Below are 23,348 nucleotides of genomic sequence, written 5' to 3' on the forward strand. Positions count from 1 at the left end.
AAGCACCTTTGAGCTCAAGGGGCAAGATGCAGGTAACTGTATTGTAACAAAGTTTGCACTCCAGAGCAGAACATGACAAGTCACTCGCGTATGGGATGGGATGTTGGGATCATAGCTGCCAAGTTATCCCTTTTTAAAAGGGATTTTCCCTTATGCTGAATAGGCTTCCTCACGAGAAAAGGGAAAACTTGGCAGCTATGGTTGGGATGTGAGAGTTCCACTCTCCACGCATCTGAATCAGTATTGCAGGAGTTTCAAGTAGCAGCCAGAAATCTCCTCAATGCTTGCTGAATGCAAGCACAATTAACTAATGAGCTATGCATCATTTACTATATCAGAAGGGAAGGCAGAAGGATTTCAAATGAATGCATGTATACCATGAGATTTAGGAATTCTGAAAGTGGTGGTGCCACACAAACACACCCCTTTTTTAAATTCTAACTCACAAGAAAACATTGCTTGGAATTAGCCTGCACGTTCATTTACGCATGAGTGTGATGAATTAGAACTAATAATAATAAATCACACAGCATGACTTTTATCACAATCCTTGTTTTCAGTTTAATAAAGAGGGTGTCTGATGATCTAGCACCAGATCTGACTGCTTCTTGGCAACACAGACACAGAGGACCGATTCTTCCACATCATAAAGACAAAGGGAATATTCAACCTATGAACCTGCCCTTCATCATACTGATTACAGTTCTAAACACAAAACAACCATTTAAAAACAATTCATAGCATAATCTATAACAATCTAGCAGGGAAACTCACAAACAGCTACCAGCCATATATTGCCTTCTTCCAAAAGCCGGAACAGGAAAAAAAAGATGTGTCTTTAAGCAGCACAAAAACCTAATGACTCAATTGGTGCCAGGTGATTGATGAATGGGGAAGGCATTCCAGAGATGGAGTGCCACCAATGAAGATCACTTCTCATGCCAAACCCATAGCTGTCAAGTTTTCCTGTGAGGAAGCCTATTCAGCATAAGGGAATTTCCCTTTAAAAAAGGGAGAACTTGACAGCTATGATCAAACCATGCATTTTTCCGCTTGGTGGGACCACAAGAAGGGGTTTCCAGTTGATCTTAATACATGAACAGGTTGGTGGCTGGAGAACATGTTTTGTTAGGGCTTTATATGTCATTGGACACGACTAAACGACTAAACAACAACAACAACAACAACAACAACAACAAATGCCAGTGTTAACACCTTGAATTGGGTTCAGAAACATATAGGCCAGCAGTGTAGATTCTTCAAGACCAGTATTATGTGGTGCCATCACTACATGCTGAAATTTGATCTAGACAATTGTCACAAGCCATCAAGACCTATGAAACTCCCATTCATTTTAATGCGACCTAAGCTGATACGATTGCCTGTAGCCATAGGAGTATAAAAATTGTTGCCGTTGAAGGTGAAATGAAGTTTACCGAACTTACATTGAATGTGGTGTGTACACAATCTGGTGATTTGCTCATAATTTGCAAGTGATCATTTATTATTCAGTTGACACCAGGCAGACGTGCATAAACAAATCCCTGAAAGCAGGCTGTTTAGCACATGAGAAACAGTTAACTATTTCACCATATATGTTAATATTACAGTAATTTAAATCCAAATCCTTAATCAGGAGAGAGAAAAGACCTGCAATCGCATGGCTCCCTGGAAGAAACATGTGTTTACATAAATACATTAATACTAGAAGTACAAGGAGATTGAATTTATGTTTTTTAGATGCACAGAGCAGATCTGAACCAACTGAACTAATGCTGCAATAGGCTTAACATAAGGTAAGCTTTTCTAAAGAGGAATTGGCTGTGTTTCACTTTCTACAAATCCCTGCCCTAGATGGAGGATCCTGTGCATGAAAAAGTTGCTTGGCAGACTGAGGCATTCAGCTGGTCTCACACTGTGACAAAAGCAAATTGTACCTGTCTAAACTCTTCCATTGCATTGATCTTGAATAAGACTTAGGGATCTATTCCATCCCTGCCTGTGCATCAAATCCAGACCACAAAACTGTTACGCAGCCAGGGGAAACTTCTCAGCTGATTCTTCAAATACTACGCTTGAGCATCTTTGGGGAAGTATAGCTCAGACTTGATTATTTGTACTAGCTTCTGATGGCAAGGTTAAAGCCCGAAGAGTGTTACTTCCATCTTCTGCCTTGGCTAGAGCAGTGCCTTCAATCTTTCCAGACTCACCTTCAACTCCCAAACTGCAAAAGTAAACCCTCCTTTAATTCCATACTTTATAAATTATTTTACCTCCTCCCATAGCAGTCCACACATCAGCGTTGGTGACCACATGCTTCAGGTGGTAGACAATTTTTTTCTACCTGGGCTCCTACCTGAAGAAGCGTCTCCACCCCCATCATTTTGCCCGGACACTGAGGTCCAGCACCGAGGGCCTTCTGGTGGTTCCCTCGTTGTGAGAAGCCAAGTTGCAGGGAACTAGGCAGAGGGCCTTCTCGGTAGTGGTGCCCGCCTTCCCATCAAATGTCAGAGAGAAAAACAACTACCAGACAAGCATATTGGCAAGGCAGCTATGGCAATGCCTCTCCAAAAGGATATGGGAGAATGACCAAGATGAAGGTCTACTAGGCTTGCACGTTGATCATGCTGCTTTATGACAGAGAAACATGGGGAACTTACACTCACTGCATCACAAAGATTTTGGGCATCACATGGCAGGACAGAGTCTCAAACAAAGATCACGTGCTTTCCCAAGCCCCTTGAAATATACTTGGAGTCGAGAGTGAATTTCATGCTCTTTATTCAGCTCATAGTCATCAAGGAGAAGAAGAGAAGAATGGCTCTTTTCCCAAAACCATCTGCTTATATACATTATTTACACAATGGGCCTTGCGTGATTGGCTACTTCAGGGCTACAACTGTGGGCCAATCAGGTTGCGGATTCACTTCCACCTGGAGTTGGATTGGGTAGCTCCTGCGGACCAATCAGACTGCTGATTCTGAATCCTATTGTTCTAGGATTCAGCTCAGTACATAACACCCACATTCTCATCAGGCTCACACTACTGTCTCAGTGACGTCTATGCTGGATTGGACATGTCCACAGAATGAAAGATGGCAGGATCCTCAAAGATCTGTTCTTTGGGGAGCTGGCTTTAGGCACAAGGCCCATTGGCAGACCAACTCTGTGTCTGCAAATGGGATGTGGAGGCTGACAACATTAACCCCGCTGTGTGAGAATCCCTTGCACATAACCACAGTACCTGGAGACAGGCTGTGTATCCACAACAGCGACCAGAGGATGAATGACAGCTGGGAGGAGCACAGAGGGAATAAATGTCATGGTGCACCTATAGCAGCACAACTGGATGCCTTCATCTGCCCCCCCCCCCCGGCAATAAAACATGTCTCTCCCATATTGGTCACTGTGACTCTCAAATGGTTTGACTTCACCCCCCTTGAAGGCACACACTTTCATTGTCTCCCAAGATGGATGGATGCTAACAAGGTGCCCCCCTTTTTATCCCCCTTCTGTCAGTATTTTTCATTCTATTTCTCTCTCTCTCAGAAAAGAGTGTTGTGGCATAGTACTAATCAGCTTTGGTAATGCTGTCAGACTCCAATTCCCATGAGCCCCAATCATGACCAGTAGTTGGGATGATGGAAGTTGTAGTCCAAAACATCTGAAGGCCACAACGTTAGGGAAGGCAGGATTACACCCTTACCTTTAAGAGCAGGTGGTAAATACCACCACAGCTAGACTGTATTCTCCTGAACATACTGGCTGATTTTATTTGCTTTGATCTTCCTCTTTCTTCTCCAACAGAATAAACAGGATCTGTCCCTTTGGTCTTTTCCTCCTTTTTGTGAACCAATGCAACCCATATGCACTGAGTTTATTGTGACATCACAGGTAGAAAATGTAACACACAACTAACTGTGTGATTAAAATTAAACACTGCTTTGTGAGCTTTACAATGGAGTCAGTGCTCCTATTTCTAAATACAGCCCCTTTTTTGTCTTTTCTTTTTTTGAATAATAAATTCCCTCATCGAAACTAAGCCAGTTGTAAGGATTTTGGAAACCTTTTGTTTACGGCTTTGTGACGTGAGATGTGCCCACATTTAAGCACCCAATGGGGAAACAAATATGGGGGGGGGGGTTTCAAGTGGTGAAAAATGTCTGTACTTAGTTATAAGAAAGGCACAATTTATAAACTAAAGCCCCCATAGCATTTATGAGGTCAACACTCTGTGTAGATGATGCTAGTCCATGGTGATATAAGTAGCTTGTATGTGTTTTTTTCTTTTCTTCTGTCCAACTTCTTACACAGGTAATATGACTATAATGGGGGGAGGACTGGTTGGTAAAAGATTGTTATGAGTCCTCTTATAAAGAAAACTGGTTGTGGCAAGAACCCTCTGTCTGTCCTTGCTCAAGACAGCAAGCTTGGTGAAGCAGTAAATACATAGCATAAAGTGCTTTTGAGCCATCCCTTTTACAAGAGGAGTTAAAATCACCCATACAATATTACAGTTTCACAGCCATTCTAGACATTCAGATCCTGCTTCCCTGATGTTGTTCTCTGACAGCAGGCTGCTTTGGGTGAATGTGCAGATAACATATGGCTAGGGCAGTAGAGTTGAGAAGGGAGGAGTGGTCATGGTTCTCATGACTCTTGTGTGCTAAGCAGGTTATACAGTTGATTACTTTTGCTGGTGTTGGATAAAGAGCATCTGAGAGCATCTTGAGACAAGCTGATGCAATCCTCTTCTGCAAGGAAATATAGCTACGAGGCAACAATTCCCTGTATTCTTCTGTGTCTTTAAAAAACACATTCCCCTCCAAACCTTTTACCTCCATGACAGTATCCCAAAAGGGGAAGAGGAAAGAATAATGGCAAAACTAACATCGTAAATCATCATTTGGTTTTTATAAATGTAAAACATTGTTTTTAAATGGCTGGCTATGGCACATCTGTATCTGGATTCTAACCGGATTACTTAGGAAATATACTGTAATATAGATGATGATGATAATTTATTATTTGTACCCCACCCATCTTGTTGTTGCTGCTGTTGCTGTTGTTGTTATGATCATGAATGACCATGTTTCACTAAGAATAAAAGGGCTGCCCTCTTGAATGGGGGCATTCTACACTCCAGTATTTTTTAAAGGGCCCACTTGAGTGTCTGTACTATAAATAAGCAAGTGGCCTCTATATGTTACATAATGTGCGCTCGTGCATATGCATATGCATTTGCTGATGGGGGCATTAAATATGCTAGTCTCCTTGTAAGTGTTCATTATTACATGGTGTAGACACTGTTTTTGCATGGAGTATGTTGCATCTCTGGGCTTCATGTGCCTATGTCTTAATGAGCCATATGTCTCCACTTGTATAGGGAGCAGGTGAGCAGGTGCTTCTGGGTTTATAGGGCATCTTTGCTTAAGTTGTGATCCAGCTTCAGTGTGTAGGCCATGGAGAGCTTTTATATGCAAAATGGGTATATGAATAATGCACACAGGTATATATTTATTTAGTGGGCTGGCAAGTAGGTTACCTTGATGATTATTTTGCCATGCTCAGATTGTTACTCAGATTGTTACCTGAAACAGCACAGGTCATAGGACTGATTAAAATACTCCACCCCAGACAGGGATAGATCCTATTGCTGTTTGTTTTTCCTAATGCTCCTGGGAAGCCAGTAAGTCTGTTCATGCATTTCTATCACCAGCTTAGTTTATTACTGTAACAATCATTTATATCAGTCCTTGACACAATTGGTCCTAGGTGTCCTCTCTACAGATGGCAGAGCTGCAGTGCACCTTGGTAGAGCAATGAGTCAAGGGCAATGAAGTTCCTGGGAAACTGATTAGAATACAAGAAAGATAATGCACTTTGAAACTGCCTGAACATAGCTTAGAGCCATTATAGAGCCCATGATATGACAGGGAGGTCAGCAGAGAGGTCTTTCTTCTCTGCCTCCATCATGTCTACCGAATATTCATGCAACAGAGCTTTTGTGAGTGGCAAAGAAATTATTACAGACTTCACTGCTGACCTGTGAAGAACTGCCAGAGGCCTGCTGTGGGGACCATGTAAATAATTTTCCAGGTAAAATCAGTCATGTTCAGGATGAATTGGGTGTGGCTATTTGGGCAAATCAATAGGCAGAGGTGCCAATGTGCCTGCTTGTCCAATTTTGATAGGTAATGTTTAATATTGGCTGCACTAGCTGCTTTTATGTTTCCAAGTGCTGGTACTTGCATTTGAAGCAGAGGTAGCCAGCATGGTGCCTCCAAATGTTGCTTGACTCCAACTCCCACCAGCTCCAGCTAGCTTAGCCAATAGTCAGGGATGGTGGTGGCTTGGAGTCCATAGGAGGGCACAATGCTGTCTATCTGCTGCCTCTTCAAAGTCTCAATAGTCCAGTGAATCAGAAGGAACAGCAGGTTTGCTTTGACCTGAAGGAGAGATCTTATTCAATGTTCTGAAAGTGACGTACGTTTGTTCTACAACAGCACGGGGCATGGTGTTCTATACAGTTGTGGCCATACCCTTCCCTATGAAACACATGGGGAGACTTCGCTGATTGTGGCCCTTAGGCTTTTTGTACAGGAGGGCCTTCCCTGCCTGAAGTGCTTAGGCCAGGCATCCCCAAAATCCGGCCCTCCAGATGTTTTGGGCTACAATTCCCATATTCCCCAACCACTGGTCCTGTTAGCTAGGGATCATGGGAGTTGTAGGCCAAAACATCTGGAGGGCCGCAGTTTGGGGATGCCTGGCTTAGGCTTTGCTTCCTGAATTAGTGTATTTATTGAGCCTGTGCTGAAATCCACACCCTTCAAAAGATCCGCTCCCCCCACCCCCAATATTGGGAGTGGATTTTCTGCTCCTTTATGAAGGAATTTCCCTGACATTTGCAGGGGACGGTTGCAGCTTAACTCACTATAATTCTATGAGTTGGTGGAGGGTCTTCCTTTTCTCATATGCCAATATACAGGTTTCCCCGCTATGCTCAAATATAGAAGCATGTATGGGGCTGTGTGTGCAGCACGTGGTGCATGAAGCCTGCCTGTACGTTCTTGCGTGCCCTCCCTTCATATGATAAGTCATCACTTCTTCTGCTTGTCTGTGTCTTTCCTCTGCAACAGAGCAGAATCCATGTCTACAGGGAGAGAGAGCTTAATGACTCAAATCCAATCTCCCGAACACCTTATCAGCCATGGACAGGCCTGTTTCTGAGAGCTGACCTTTACCACTGCATGGCGTTGGGTGGGGGGGAGGGGAACGACTCAGACAACAAAAACAATTAACACAGTGTTCGGCAAAATAAAGCCAAGGCAAGAAAGGAGGACTTTAAGTCTGTCTAGAGACTGCTATCAAATAGAGGATAGGATCAAGAGAAGAGATCTAATATACAGATATATGGGACAGCCAGCTGGCATTCATTTCACCTCCATCCTCTGCCAGACCACAATACGGAAGGAAGATGCATATGTGGCTACAATCCACATCTCGTTGAAGTTAAGGGCAATACTCTAATTGAATCAATAGCTTTGGATTTCAGCTAAAGTGACATTGGGCTAAGACAGGAGCAGGTTAAAGGAGACAGAGATTTAAGAGCTCATTCACACTTCTGTTTGGTCCAATATTTCTTGTTTGTGCTCTGGCATGGGTCCAAGAGGTTTATCTTTTGAACTGCCACTTTCCCCAGGAAAATTCAATGTTTACCACTGAATCAGAACAAACGTCAATCAGGTTTTATGCAAATTGCCCCCCCCCACGGATTCAGCAGTAAACCACGGATTTTCCCGGGGAAAGTTGTGGGACAAAAGATTAACCTCTCGGACCCATGTCAAGAAGTCACACCCCAAACGGAAGAAATCTCACAGTGTGGATTAGCGCAGAGACATAACAAAGCCTTGTAATGCTTGAAAATGGCATCCGTTCCATGCACAGTCCCAAATATACACAAGAACTCCTGCAGTCCCTCCTTGGAGGTTGTTCTTTGTAGCACAAGCAAGCTTTCAGTTCAAAGACAGGGGAAAGAGCACTGTGGATGCAGCCCGAGATACCATCAGATCCAATTTCCAACGTCTTCACCGCTGCTGTGAAATCAGCTTCCTGCGGCACTGCCTAGACTATTCCTCTTGATCAGATGCCTCCAGCGTAATAGGATCAAATCAAATGACCCCTTGAAAGGGGTGGAGGGAATGGAAAAGAAATCCCAAACCACAGAAAAGCTGGCTTTAAGTGTGTGTGTGTGTATGTGAGAGAGAGAGAGGAAATTAATTTCTGTGGCAGGAAGAAGTGGCCAGCAGAGTAAGAAATGAATTGCCTACCCCCACCCCTGAGATCATAGATAGTTTCCCACTTCCTCTGGGGCATCATGGATTTCAGTGGCCAGGAAGAGAATAGTGGATGATCTCAGGAATATTGGGTGACACCGACTGCAGTCTCTATGCAGGAGTAATATATTCCACTAGGGAAGGGGCAATTCCCCCCCCCCACTCTCTCTCTGTGTGTGTGTGTTTTAACAACTTTTGAAAAACAGTATGCTGTTATTACCGTAACTACAGCAGTTGTTAAGCCTTGCATGTGCTCTTCAACTAGTGGCAATATAGACTGTAGCTGGCCTCTAGCCGTGGAAATCGATCCCAATGGAGCCAGCTAAAACAACAAGCATTTCCACAAATATTGTAAAACATCTACATCCCAGGGAGAAGGTGGATCCAGCAGAGCGGACCATGGGTGAGCAGTCTTCACTCCGGTCCGCTCTTCGTGTAGTTACAGGGGCGGAGCCTATCTGAGAGCGCACAGAGTTCACCCTCCCTGTCCTCCCTTTGTTTAATGCTCTTTTATTACAGGTTAACTTCTTTTACAGGTATGCAGGCACTGCTACGGTCTTACGATGGTTGCTGTTAAAGGACCGGGAAGAAATTCCCCTGCATTGGCAGGTTTCGCCTTCCCTGTAGCAGATGTCACAACTTTGGCGGTTTTAGGCCTTGGGTGGAATCCTTTAGCCTATCTCTTCCCCTAAATGGGGGTGTGTGTGAAGCGGTGGTGCCCCCTCCCCGTGGCGGCGATCCCAGGGTTCCCCGTTAAAGGAGCTGAGTTGGAGGGGAGGCACTGGCCATACGCTGAAAGGTCAGTGCACTCCCCAGTGTTGCGGTAGAATGGGGGCGGGCACTCTGTGTAAACAAACATCTTCCAGAGCCAGCCCACTCCCTAGACCAGGGGTCAGCAAACTTTTTTTAGCCTTGGGCTGGTCCACCGCTCCCCAGACCATGTGGTGGTCTGGACTATTTTTTGGGGGGGGGGATGAATTCCTATGCCCCACAAATAACCCAGAGATGCATTTTAAATAAAAGGACACATTCTACTCATGTAAAAACATGCTGATTCCCGGACTGTCCGCGGGCCAGATTTAGAAGGTGATTGGGCTGCATCCGGCTCTCAGGCATTAGGTTGCCTACCCCTGCCCTAGACAGCCCTGATTACCCTCATGTGCCTCAGATCCCCGGCTGGAGACTGGGAGAGATACACGCCCAATGCCAAGGTCTTCTTTACATCTGAAAGTTTAAATAAAGTAGTGGCCAATTTAATCCCATAACACATTGTCATGAGTCATTCATTTCTTCCGGGTGGCTCTTGGGTTGGGGGGTCTCTGCCTGGGCATGCAATAGGGCAACCATTATTATTTACAAGCAAGAAATAAATGTGCCAGAATAAGAACCTGTACCTCAGCAGTTTGTACTTCGCTTGGTTTTCATCCTTGCAACAGTCTCTTGCAATGTGCTACAGTGGTCCCCACATATTTCTTTATGTGTTTCCATATGCAAACCATTCATTCATTCATTAATTTATCTTTCTCGCACATCCTGCCTTTCTATCAGTGTGGAACCAAATCCCTCACTGGATCAAGTCCTGAATCTATAATAATATGGTTGGTGTAGTTGATCTATGCTCTTATATTCTCAACAGCCCAATTCATGTGAGTGATTTTATCACACTTGCATTGTCATTTTACCCATCTGTCAACATGGCAAAATGACAAAATGACTACATTCTTATTTGTGGCTACGAAGTCCGAATATTCTGTTTGCATATATAGCATAATGACATTATTTATTTTATCCCGCAGGCTTTGCGAAAGGGATATTCCTGAGCTTGTCTCCTTTGTCACAGCCATAATATGCCATGGATGATTTGAGGTGATAGATCACAGGAATCCTGCTGGCTCAACCAAAGAGAGGCAATCCATAACACGAATAAAATTATTTTCATATCTTGATATGATTTATCACTATAAGCCTACTATCTCTATTGATTCAATAGACACTTTGTAGGATGGAGAGAACATCATTAAAACTCTGCCCAGTTGATACTGCTAGATGTCAAAGAGGAAAAACAAATAGAGTCACCAGCTTTCTTTGGACTGGCAGAGATTATTCTGTTCTCAAGGCGGAACTTAGGAGCTATTCCATGTATGTCAAAATAATTTACCAGAGTGAAGGCAGAATATGGTCCCACTAAAAGTACACATAGCACACCACAACTCCACTTCTGGGCTATACGTTTGGGCATTTATTGGGATTCTGAGTATTACAGCTTTAAAAAGAAGCTTCTAGACCTCATGGTTATAATAGAAACTGAGAATGCCACTCATACCGACCATGTGAAAATGAAAAGAGAGAGAGAGAATAAAAAGGGGCATTCTATTTTTAAAAGGCTGCATTCCATTAAACTGCCAATATAATTTGCCTTATCTTTATTTCATAAAGGCCAATCATTGTTCTGGGAACATTTAAATTCCTCAAAGATTTGCTTGCACAGTGTACACACATCGTAACAGCATTCTCCAAAATCTGCACAACATTTATCCCAAACAACAAATGTGCCCCAGAGATGTCCAGTTAAATGACATTTTCCTACATAACACATTAAAGTATTTATAAAGGATAAACCCCATAGCATTTTCCTCCTAGATATTTTGTTGACGCAGTGGCTGAAATCCAGTCAATTCATAAAACCCAGAGAGACATATTGAAGATCTCTGGAAGGATCTGAGTTCTTGAGCGGAAAAGGTTCCCTGCTGCAGAAGGGAAGCCAGGATGAAATGTAAGGCAATGGAGCATGGCTAAAACCCACAGCAGCCCTGCAGATCTTTTCTACTCATGTCCCCCTTCATGACTATAACACCTGAAGATGGCTTGCATGTGGACAGAGTCTGGAATAAAATGCCTGAGAAGAACAACAAAAGACCTGTGTATGTGTTATTTAAAAAAACCAACTTCCTCACTACACACTCCAGTTCATATTTCAGGTTAGTCCCACAACCATGGCCAGCACAGATGGAGGCAAATACCCATTCTAAAGATCCAGCCTAAAGTCCATCCATCTGCCTACCAAGTCTGAATTTTAAAACAAATCCGAATGGGAAATATAGACTTGTTTCTCTTTGGGAAGATTCAGATATGCAAGACAAAACTCCCCCCACAGTGACTCTATAATCTCCCCTTTTGTTTTGTCCTCTTGCCCAACCCCAACCCCATCACACACATTTCCCCCCCTTTAGCCAGGGTCTTGCAAACCTTCAAGTTTCCACAAGAACTAAAGCTATACACTCTTCCTATAAGCTAGGTAAAGGTAAAAGGACCCCTGACTGTTAAGTCCATTCGCGGACGACTCTGGGGTTGTGGCGCTCATCTCGCTTTACTGTCGGAGGGAGCCGGCGTACAGCTTCCGGGTTGTTTATTATTTCCTGTACCCTTTTTTCTCTGCAGATATCAGTAGCCACAGTTCCCTTCCATTCCCTGTGCTGCATCTTTCTTAACGGTGAGTTACTGTCGCTACAAAATTAATCCTCAAACTAAACGTGTGGGTTTTAGCAGTTATTTTCTTTGCTGTCAGTTCTGTTTTCTCGAGCTGTTTAGCATCCACTGTGATCCACACATATCTCTGATAAAGGAGTGTTTGTTTGCTGACTGCTCCATATTGATGTGTTTACAATGAAACACAAGCATGGATGGAGGGGGAATAGGAAATGAGGGCCAGCAAAAAACAGCTACCCCCCCCCACAACACGTACACTATATATAAGCAGTTTCAAATCACCCAAAAACAACTTCAAAGGGAGGAATTGCCCTTTAATTATTGCTCCTTCCTTATTATCTCTCTTGGCTATAAATATGCTTTTGACATTGGCAATTAAATCTTCAGACAGACATATTCTGCATTTCCTGAAACTGGTAGCTGCTGTTTTCCAGAATCAGCTTTCCTTACCGTTAGGTAAAAACCTGGTTACAGTGGCTTCAGAAAAAGCTATCCAAAAATCTATGGGACTGGATGTCCAATACAACACCAACATCTGAAACTAACTGCCCAACTATCTCTCCTTCCACATTTCTCCATCACAGACAAACTATTTTCCTAGGAAGAACCTGAGTTCTATAATCCCCAGCAACTCGTATTTATTTAGAAGTACACTGCCCCCAACAGCGACAGGATCATAGAATCACAGAACTGTAGAGTTGGAAGGGACCTCCAAGGGCCATTGAGTCCAACCCCCTGCAATGCAGGAATCTCAACTAAAGCATCCATGACAGATGGCCATCCAACCTCTGCTTAAAAGCTTTCGAGGAAGGATAACATAGCTATTGTGGCTAGTAGCTGTCTGAATTTGTCTAGTCTAGTCCTCTTTTGAAAGCCTATTGTGCGAGCAAATTCCACAATTTAGCTATGCACTCTGTGAAGAAATACCTTCTTTTGCCTGTCCTGACTCTTCCAATGTTCAGTTTTATTAGATGTCCCTGCACTCTAATTAAAATAGCAGCCACCAGCAGTAGTACTTGTTTACTAGACCAGCTTCTTTGCCACTGCTGTATTCAGATGTCTCAAGGTAAGGGAGGCAGAGTGAAGCCACCATTGCCAGAGGGACAGGGGGAGGCAGGAACGCTTTGGTGCCATTGCCACCAGAAATGGGTGGGGCTTCACTGTCACTACTGCAAATCACATTCCATGTAGTGCCAACTTCTAAATAAATATGAAATCGCAATAGCACCAGCCAAGCAGCATGTGTGTCTATGCTGTGTGGCTCTTTTCGCAGCCATTATGGTGTCATTTTCCCAATGTGTGTGTGTACACAGCAGTTGTGTATGTTTGTGTTAGGGGCGGAAGCTCCTTTCTTTCCATTCCCAGTTTTCACTCCATGGGAAAAGGCTGTCAGCAATTTCCTTCTGTCAACAGCTGGGAGATGGGGCTTTTTTGCAGTTAGCTGCAATTTGCTTCAATTATGTGTATTAATCATAGCCTGCTCCTGATGGTATTCTTAAAAAAAACCACACACACACACAGTATTTTTCTTTCTTTTATCCCCTGTTTTAATGAATAAGCCTCTTTCCTCTCTCACAGAGATGGGAGCCCACAACACCATTCCCTGCTGCAAGTTTCAGGGCAATGGAAGTGGGATGTTGCAACAGCTCCTGGGATCAAACTGCTTGCAAGAAACTGAGCAAGACTGTGGGATTTATTCATTTCAATCCCACCCCTCAATCTGCTTGATCAGAGGGCGTTTGGATGAGTGCTGCCTGGCTCTGCCAGCCTCTGTCATTGGGGGAGTGCAGGTGTCATTGAGGAAGCCACAACTGCAAGGACCACCCCAGTGTCTGCTCAAACAGCAGGCAACAGATCCTACCACCAGTGGCACAGCCAATGGTAGCCAGTGGAAATCCAACCCTGCCCCAAATATGGTGTTTTGGGCCGGAAGCAGCACAGAATCCAACACCAACCCTGCTACCAGCATATGACAGTCATAGGACTGATTTGGGCCTCTTTGCCAGCCTGGGAACTCAGAAAACAGATATAATTCTCTGTCTGCTCTTCTGCCTTGTCTAGTGCAAGCAGCAAGGCTGTGAAAGTGATGGTGGTTACAGTGCTCTATCAATCCTCATCGCTGCTGGCCAGGAGGTTGGATTAACCTCTAAGCCTGCACTCCCCAAAGCCATTCTCAGTGGGGAAACTCACATATCCATGGCAAGGCCAGGTGCTGTGACCAAGAACATAAGCCAACGGCCCAGTTAGCCTAGCATCCTACACTCACAGCGGCCAATAAGGTGCCTGAAGGAAACCCGAGAGTAGGTCCTAAGCACAAGAGCACTCTCCCCTCCTGCAGTTTCCAGCAAATGGTTAGTCAGAAGAATACCAGCATAGCATAGCACAGCCATTCATGGCTAGTAGTGAGTGATCCACCTTATTCCTGCTTGGCAGGGGGTTGAACTGGATGGCCCTTGTGGTCTCTTCCAACTCTATGATTCTATGATTCTATCTTCCTTGCCTGGTTTGCTCTGCTCACGAAGCCAGGTGAAAACCCTCTTGTTCACCTAGAGACCTTTTAAAATGCACCTGATTTTCAGTATAAACCACTCTGAAGAGCAGGATAATAAAGACTATTGTAAACAAAACATGCACAAACATAGTAAACATTGCCGTTTTTGTATTTCTAGCCAACGTGCACACACCCAAACCCTTCAGATGGGATTCTAGACTTGGGGAGGAGTTGCCTTGTACATGCCATGCATCCTTCTTCCTTGGATGGAAAGCCAAGCTGCTCAAAAGAACTACCATCTTGGGGTACCGATATGCACCCAGGAAGTAGTTGTATACTGAGTAAGACTATGTAGTCCATCTAGCTCAGGACTGGCAGCAGCTCTCCAGGGTTTCAGACAGGAGTCTCTCCCAGCTTCACCTGCAGATGCCAGGGATTGAACCTGGGACCTTCTGCATGCAAAGCAGATGCCCTACCACTGAGCTACATCCCTTCCCATGCAAGGGAAACCGAGTCCCATGCTGAATCTTGCAGCTCAAAACCTGAAAGGCACCTGCCAGAGTGACTTGTTCAGAGCAAACAATGGTAGACATCCTAAGGGATGGTCAGGATGAAACAGAGGTAAGTTGTTGAGCATCAGAGGAAAGGGCAAGTTTTGACTACTTTCCCAAATGCTACTTCAGGCAAGGGACCTGCAAGGCCAGACAGAAAGGTATAGCATATTTGAAGGGGGGGGGGGGGGAACCTGGCAACTCTCAGGTCGAAAAACAGAGATGCATAGAAAATGGAGAAAAGATGGAGTACAGTAAACAAAAAGGGGTGTGCTCTTGAGAGAGACAGAACTCTGTGATGGTGCAACAGTAACAAATTCTCACAGCATGACAGGCGTCTGCTGAAGCATTTCATTTCCCTGCAGCATAATGGTGTGTTATTGCCCATTATCTGTTCTGTCAGTGCTGAAGTCGATATTAAATGGGGGCAGCTGCATTTACCGTAGCTGCCATTCTTCAGCCATCTCCCTGTTGCCATGGAGACCCAGGTGCCCTTTAAACACCCTCCCAGCAGCCTGAGAGCCATTTATCCAGAAATGGATGCCATGTGGCTTGGAGATCACCTATGTTATCCAGCTGCATAGGTGGGACCACTCAGAGGGTCTTTCCCATGTTATCTGCAAGACCCCCTTTCCCAGAGGGTGGCCAGTTCTGTAGGAAAGACTCATGTCATCCCCTCCAGCCCCCCCCCTTGGTTGGACCATTTGATTAGAAATGGCTAACTCATTTATGCACAACCCCCAGCTGTGTGGGATCTGCTCATGCTTGGCCAGAGGAATCTTTAAAGGGCTTCAACAAACCAGTTAATCAAATAAAGGATGGTGGTATTTGCTGTTGCAGGGCGACTGCTGTCAGCAAGATGTAAGTAAGAACTGTGGGACACAGATCAAGTCTACTCTCTACACTAGGCTTCCCCAGCCTACTATACTACAGATGTTTTTGACTACAACTCCCATCAGCCCCTGTCAGCATGGTCGGTGGTTAGGAAGATGGTAGTTAGACTGCATAACATATTTCTGTCTTTTGTAAATTACCAGTGTCTGAGTCTGGGGGCAGAGACAGAAGTCCATGAGACCAGGAATCAGTTCTGTGATAGCCAGTATAACTTGGAGCATTATTTTTGCAAAGTATCCAGATGTCCTTGCCCCCCCCACCCTCCGCAGCCAATTTAACTCTTTCCCCTTCCTCTGGGACATTTAGATTTCACCAGGATTTTTAACTACTCCTTGCCAAACTAATTCTTCTGAAACTACTTAAATGCTCATCCTTTTAAAAAAAAACACCCTATGATTTATTTATTCAGATAATATAATTTACAGAAACAACTTCCTATCAATAATTGCAACCTCTTGCATTCAAATAACCACCTCAAATTGAATATCGGCACCAAACCGCTGCCTTTTGCTTTTCTCAGGCAGCTTCTAAAGTCAGCATATCCAGTCACAATAGGATTTCAGAAATGACAGAAGAAATAAAGGAGAATGACAGACTGATAGCTCAATCTGATATATATGTGGAAGCAAATCCTATCTATTTACATGCAGGCAAGTCTCCTTGGGATTTCTTCTATGGAATAATGTCATGGTATGCTTCTTGCAGATAAGTTCTCACACCCCAGTAACTAAACAAACACAGGACTGCTTCTGTTAAAAAGAATGTAAGAACGAGTAACCATTCAAAACGTACACCTGTATTTCCTGTGTGTCCTGACAGGTATTGTATGCACATAGGAATCATGTTACTTAAAAGAGCATTATTTTTAAAAAACAAACACATGACTTTTAAAGATCTAACAATATATCCAGAATAATGAGATCTTGTGTGATCTCATCAAACATACACAAAACACAATAGTGGTAATTGTAATGAGCCCAAACATATTTCCAGAGTTTCCTGAGAATTCTAAGGAAATGGAGCTAAGCTTTCATTGAAGAGCCTCCCCCCATAGCTGCCAAGTTCTCCCTTTTTTAAAGGGAAATTCCTTTATGCTGAATAGGCTTCCTCGCGGGAAAAGGGAAAACTTGGCAGCTATGCCTCCCCACCCCCACCCCCACCCCCGCAAATATTTATGTCCCAATGGAGAAAGAAGCCAGGAAGGAACTTAACTCTGTACAATTACTGTCTAATATTTATGGCCTCAAATTCATATAAATCAGCAACAATCTCTCATTTAAGAAATGTCTCAACTCATTACTCTTGAGTAATGGAAGTCCTGTGTGTGTCATCTACATGAGAGTGCTCCCTAGCTGTGAACCCTCAATATACACTGCTCTGCAGCTTCAAACATATTTCCATTGCATGTTCATCTTGTCAACAGGCAATATTAGCCATACTGGCTTAACCAAGATTCCTTCCTGTTAAGCCCCTTCTTTACTCTTTTAGAAACAGCAATAAAACAGATGAACTGCAGGTGAACAAATATCTTACCATGTTGACCAGTACTGATTGGATTACATTGCAGCAATAGGAAGCAGGTAGCTGAATAGGACTGAGTAACAATGGTTCAGCCTATATCCCACTATATCAAATATAAGTCAGCAATAGAGAATGTAACTCATATTTCCACTCTTTTTCAATATTTCCATGAGATCATAAATGACAAAGCAAAGATTGAAAAGCAAGATATTTCGGCAACAAAGCTCATTTTAAACTTAATTAACTGATGCATTAAGTGCTAGAGCAGAGGCTTATGGGATCATAATATCAATCTATTTTCCTGTAATATCCACAACATGGGTACAGAGGTTTGCTACCTCAGGCATCTTAAAATCTCCAAATCGTTTTGTTGCCCGATGGCAGATCCATGTACATTGCAATGCCTTTGTCCAGAAAGCCAACTGAAGCAGAGAAATTGGAAAGTAATTTTTAAAACCTGCAGATAGCTGAGCAAAACAGCACTAAAGAGAATTTCACAAAAGCCGGAAAGAACAGGGACAGGGTTTTTTTGGGGGGGTGGTGGTGGTAGGGGAGGGAGTAGTTAAGACCAGGGAAGGAAAGGACACATTTGTCACAAAGCAATTAGCGCAGCAGACACTCCAGGGAGTTCTGTGGGCAGATCTGGGTTGACATGTGCTAGAATGATATGGCTGTCCTTGGACCTGATGAGCTGTCCCCCAAAACGTTCTTAGCAGGAAACCCAAAATCTCTACTGAGGGAGAAACGAAACAAGGCCGCCAACCTGCAAAGTGAAATCTAATAGATGGATGGCATCATCAGCTGGCATTTATTCTGAAACAGTTTATAAACAAAGTGTTAATTTGTAACGCTCCAGGTGAGGTGAGCACTCCAGCAGATAAAACTATTTACTTTGACTTTTTTGTGTGGAAAGGAAACAAACGATCCACCTTTTGTCTTCTCCCCTCTCCTTCCATGCTCTATGCAGTCTTTTCTTGGAAACAAAATAGCTATCAATTCCTGTCATAACTTCCTGTATCCGTGCAAAAACCTATCTAGAATATGGATGCTCTTAGAGAAAATAGATTAATGGGTTTGACCTTCCCCCTCCCCACAACAAACTTTCCAGAATAAGAAGGGACATAGAAGGGAAGGGAAGGAAGATGTATCTTTCCCAAGCTCATCAGCAGAGATGTCACTTCCCCAGTTTGCCAATGCTGCCATCACTCCACCACCTTGAATCCTCTTAAAATGTCAGTGGCCTTGCTACTTTTTCAGCAACAGGAGCTCTGATAGGCCACTGAGCTGCTTTTTTTTTTTTGCAACATGGAGTTGGGCATGCTTTATTTTGAGGACATTTTTAAATCTGTTTGTGATGGGGTAATGGAATTGTATGTGGTGCCACAGATGCTCCATAAGCAACTAATGGGCCATCAAGCTTTTATATGCACTTTAAAAAAATAATAATCACAAACTCACAGGGAAATAATAATCACAAACTCACAAGGAAATGTGGAGAACTGGATTTAAGATTGGAAAAATGAGAAACAGAGTAAAATCAAAATTCTCAGACCTATCCCTAAATGCAAGGGGAGCATATCAATCAGGTGTACAATGTGGCTCCAATGTGGATGCCATCTGGCCCCCAGAGATGGGCAAACCTAGAAAGGGATGCTGCTACCTCATTTGCCACACCTGCACATTTTTTTAATCTTTCAAGAGTGGTGTGAACTAGACAACAAAGAAGCAGTTCCCACTTGGTTTGTGTTTGTTTGTTTGCTTGCTTGCTTGCTTGCTTGTTTCTGGAAACCAAATCCCATCTTTCTATGAAATAGTCATGGTCACTGCAGCAACATGTAAGTTGGCCCTTAGTGTTAAGAAAATAGCTTTCTGAAAGCAACAGAGCCCTGTGTAGCTTGCAGGGGCCAGCTATCCAACCCTTGAAAAAGAATGCTTTGTGCAAGTATGCTTCAGCACTTTGGATGCCCTCAAAGTGCTCAGCTGGCCTAGCTCAAGAATCCGAAGAACAAAGGGAGGTTGTGCCCAGTGAAGATCAGATGCCATTGCCAACGTTGATTACCTAAGCTTGTGAGCCATATTGCTGGTTGCCGACTTCAGTAGCCAGCAGCCTGCATGCTTCACTTTCCCCATTTTATCAATATTGTTGATCAAAGCTTTGAGTAAAATCCCATTTCCCCTGCACACTTTAAAGGACTGGAAAGTATCCAGATGCTGCTGAGGTTTCCCTTGTCCCTTGGCACTTGCTGCCTCAGCCCTTTTTCTTCCTCAGATTAAAGAGACCAAATGGTTCGTTTCAGAGAGAGAGAGAGAGAGAGAGAGAGAGAGAGAGAGAGAGAGAGAGAGATGCAAATTTCATGGCAGAAGAGAAAGTGATCCCCTCCCTTGCATCATTTTATCCTCTGCCGTGAAGTTTGCATTCAAGAGTCCTTTCAAGAAGAGTTTGGGAAACCTGCCTAGCACAGCTGCGGGGGTTCCTGTTGGAACCAAGCCCTCTCCTTTGGGGTATAAATTTTCTCCAACAGCCACAGGCTTGTGAGTAGCAGAAGAAACGTGGAAGATCTTGCTGTGATCTGAAAGGGAAGGTGGGGGATTTTATTAATCTTTTCTCTTTATCACTCTGCCTGTTAAACATAATTATTCTTCCTCTTGCTGGGCTCCTAGACAGCCATAATTAGGAATTATGGTAATGAGCGCTCACAAAGCTGCCTGCCACTTGCGTTCAAGTGTGTAACCCACAGAAATAGAAAGGGATACCATTCAGAACTCCCATCCACAACATGATTTCAAATACAGTACTAGTTCCCTAGATGAGATTTAAAGGTAGTTTTCTCTCTGGACAATAAGGTATGGCAGAAAATAACATTATCACTCAGTCTTCCCCTTATGAGGGGAAACCCCAAATGTCTTATTTATATCTGAATTGGCCCTTTTGATTCTGGAGGAAAGAAATATCAGAATATTAAAATTCCAAGCAGTCCTCATGTATTTGAGTGACACCCAACAATGTATAAGGGTGAAGTTTAATTTTGCTTGCATTTTAATTTGAACTTCTTGAACCAATATGCAAACTGAAACACAACTATCATTCAAACTTCACACTTCTCCAAATTTCGTGATGCAGTTATCCAATCAGTGTGCACAGAAATTCTTATATCAGGGGAACATTTCATTCAAATGTATTCATCAGTGTAAATAACATCCAAACTGGATCATTTTGGGGGGGGGGTTGTTCCCCAAAATATGCATATTTGTTAAAAGGGCATACAAAAATAAATGTGTTTATTAGGAGACAGTCACTAAACTGCTGACAAATTTTCACGAGGACTTCACTTTTATTTTTTAAAATCACAAACTGCTAATGAAATGTGAAGAGCTAAATTTAAGATTAGGCAAATGAGAAGTGGATAATCTGATCACCAAATTGATAATCTTTACTGAAAAAGGCAACTTGTAGCCTAACAATCCTACCACAGCCCACCATGTATGTATGACAAACCACCAAGCACTCCATAAATCTCTTATTTGTGTCACTTGCCTGATATGGCAAAAATGGGGAATGCTAAGCAGCTGGCAAGCTTCTTTCAATATGACCAGTCACAAGTAATATAGCCCTCACATGAAGTAGCCTGCGGGGTGTGGAGTGGGACTCTTCTATAACATAATTCAAGAAAATGCTTTACGATACCAAGAATTGGTAACATACTCCAATCTGCCAGCTGCTTAGCAGCAGCTCAATTCAACAAAGCAGGCAGGAACTAATTTGTCAGAGGCCCCCAAAAGCATCTGGTACCATAAAGCAAGTAGATGTAATATCCCTGAAAAGTTTGAGGTTCGTTAGTCCCAGGCAAGCCCTTATGTATCTCTCATATTTGTTTTTTTTTTAAAAAAAAATATTTATTAAGAATTTTCTCAAACAACAAAACATACAAAAATACAAAAAACAAGACAAAAACAAAATACCATACATACAAAACAAAGCAAGAAAAAAAAAGAAAAAAAGAGGAAAAACAACAACAACAAAAATCTAGCAATCAAATCTTTTTTCATAACTTCGTTATAGGACTTCCCCGATTCTCCCCATATTGGGTCCATTATAATAACTAGATTAACAGTATTCAATATACATGGTATCTCATATTCCAATTCTACTTTTTTCTCGTTTTATCCAATGATTCCAATCTCACATTTCTATTTACCTTTCAATATATAATCCATAACTTTCCCTCACCTTCATTTTTTTTGCTATCAATGAATCATCCTTCAATTATTATCTCTTGTATCATTATACATAATACATTTATGACAATCAGAACTCCATCCCTCCTTCCACCAATTCCAGATTCTCTGGAGATTTCAGCGAATTCCGTAATTCAAACCAGTATCGGGTCTTCCATATCATCAGTCCATTAATTCCTCATAGAATTCTTCTACCCCATTCCCACCCTTTCCCATATCCTCTTTCCAACTTTTTTGTACCACTCCTTCTGTTTCTCCCTCCCTCTATCTACCTCCCAACATCGTTTAGCCTTTTTAGAATTTCCCTCAAATATGCCCTGTACTCCCCCTCTCACTGGGAGTACAAAGGCCCATCCTGTTTTTTCCTTGAGTGGTTCTTGTAGCATGTCCTTTCTCTGTCCCACATCTCTCACTTGTGGGGCATTTTTCTCATCTTCCTCCTCTTCTTCAATGTGCATAGGAATCTGCTGCTCTGTTTCCCTGTCTGTTGACAAATGTTCCTCTTGGTCCTCTGATGCCTCTCCATGTCTATTGTCCAAAATATTCCTTAATAGTTGATTTTGCTCATTCAGTTCATTTTTAATGTCCAGGAGTATCATAGAAATCCTTTGCCAGAGTCCCTCTTTGTTGGATGTTGAGACTACAGCCATCTTATCACTTTCCATCCCGTGGGAAAACAGCCAAGTGCAAAGCCGGAAATGGCAGGAATATTGTTTAGAAATTTAGTTCTCCATTTTAAATCCAGTCTGGAAATTTTTTTTCTCTTTTAAATCACTCCATAATTAAAGTTCTTTGCTTTTTTTTTAAGATCCAATCCAAGCCAAGTTAAATAAAATCCGTAATCCTCACTTAATTTCTATGGTCCATTCGCCAGTCCCTCCAGGGACCCAGAACGGGCTTCTTCAGGGACTTCCTTTAAAATCAGTTCTTTAACTTGCAGGGAATTTAATTTAAACTTTACTCTTCACTCCCCCCCTTCAGGGAGAGAGCTTTTAAGTCCAATTGATAACAAATTAAATGTTTCTTTTCACCTTCCCGGCAGGGATCAGGTTACCGTTTCATCAGTCTCTCAATAGAGGAGGTCGACTTCCCTTTTACCCCTCCTCCGTGTCCAAATTGATTCAGTTCCAATTGTTTTAAATAATTTACTCACGGGTCCCAACTTCTTTAGTTTAAGAAAAGGGAAGGAATCCACCGCTCTCCGCTGCCGGCACGTAGCTTCACTTCGCGAGGGTGACGATCGCTCTCAAAATGGCCCCCCGCGACTACCACTCCAACTCTCTCCGGAGCTCTAAGGCTTACCGGGGAGTTGAGGAGTCGCAGATCGGGACGCCGCTGAGCTAATTCGGCCCCAGGAAGCACTACCTGAGGCTCTTTTGGGGAGGTGAGTCACTATCTCACCTCCCCCCCCCCTCGCAAAGCCGGGTTGCCTCGGAGCTCGAGGCGAACCCCGCCGATCAGCGCTGGCGGTGGCCGGAAGTCCGTATCTCTCATATTTGACACCTTCCCACTCTTTTACTGACCTGTACTCTTGAACCTCCTCTTAAACCTTCTATCTAGATGACATGATTTTTCAAGTGGGCAATATACTGTGGTTACTAATTTGCTCAGTAAGATCCAAATGATGCTCTCTAAGGAAGTGGTTTTATTTTTTTTGTGGGCTATGATATGAAGTCTCCTCATATTCTCCCCCAACAAGGACCACTGTGGGTGCAGGTACATTTGCATAGCTGCCAACTCTCCCGTTTTCCCCAGGAAACCCCAGTTTTAAAGCCATTTCCCACTGTCATCCCGAATGGGGAAATATCCCGCCATTCCCCGGAATTTTTTATT

At 43.2% G+C, this 23,348-nt stretch overlaps 1 protein-coding gene and 1 non-coding gene across 2 annotated transcripts in view; both read right to left on the minus strand.

Moving 5' to 3' along the window:
• The window catches only part of NRXN3 (neurexin 3), a 1,204,733-nt gene that overhangs the window by 872,177 nt on the left and 309,208 nt on the right, over positions 1-23,348 (minus strand). The window lies entirely within an intron of this gene.
• Positions 14,735-14,805, minus strand: TRNAA-UGC (transfer RNA alanine (anticodon UGC)). The gene has a single exon. It is a non-coding gene; the product is annotated as a tRNA-Ala (tRNA).

The sequence above is a fragment of the Zootoca vivipara genome, chromosome 1 (genome assembly GCF_963506605.1).
Source record: "Zootoca vivipara chromosome 1, rZooViv1.1, whole genome shotgun sequence".
NCBI lineage: Eukaryota > Metazoa > Chordata > Lepidosauria > Squamata > Lacertidae > Zootoca > Zootoca vivipara.